We start from the raw sequence: 853 nt of genomic DNA, 5'->3' as shown, positions 1-853 counted from the left end.
CTGAACATAAAGTGAAATGAGTTGTTTTCAGTGACTTACATTTACATAGTCTTTTCTGAATCCTTAAACAAACTGTTGCAACCCTGATTTCTCACGTTGTTCTGCTGATGTTTGGATTGTGACTATATACAGTGTTCAATTAGTTACTAAAGCACTGCATTATGTTGAGGCGAGACAGTTGTAATAACGGCAATAATCACCTCAATCAAACTGCTGTTTGTGTAAAGTTGTGTTTCCCTCAATGCTGTTCAGTTTGAACTTCAGTTAGACCGTGATGGCATGTCCATTCATGGAAGTAATTTGGGGGAAAAGGACCATTAGTCTTGGTGATAATCATCAGTCCTGATTAATTGAACCTGTTATGCATATAAAAACCTTTGAATAGTGCAAAATTTTACATTACTGGGGCGAAACCCTCAAATGGGACACTTTTGCACATTATCAAGCCCTAACGAGTGTAAATATAATGAATTACAATAGTATTCTACCTAACAAAATGTATTTACACAGTTGCTCCATGACATCTCAATTGACAGCATCTGTGATATGTTGCTGATTGACAGATAAATACTTCTTTTTTTTTTGCGTTAATGCACTCGTATTGGACATCTATGAGCTAGTGTGTTACAAGTAGTTTAAAATGCAGAAATGTGCATTCTTATGTATGATGTATATGTTCTTGTAAAAGAATGTTCTTGTTTACAGACAAGCGATTCTTATCACCCTCGATGTGTAAATGAGTCGTCATAATTTACCTGCCCTCATGTTGTTCCAAACCCGTAAGCCTTTTGAGCATCATAGAAACAAAAATGAAAATAGTTTTGATAAAATCTGAGTGATTTCTGTCTCTCCA

Source organism: Scardinius erythrophthalmus (assembly GCF_964197995.2).
Source record: "Scardinius erythrophthalmus genome assembly, chromosome: 8".
NCBI classification, from domain to species: Eukaryota; Metazoa; Chordata; class Actinopteri; order Cypriniformes; family Leuciscidae; genus Scardinius; species Scardinius erythrophthalmus.
The sequence above is the reverse complement of the archived record's forward strand: the minus strand, read 5'-3'. Positions refer to the sequence as shown.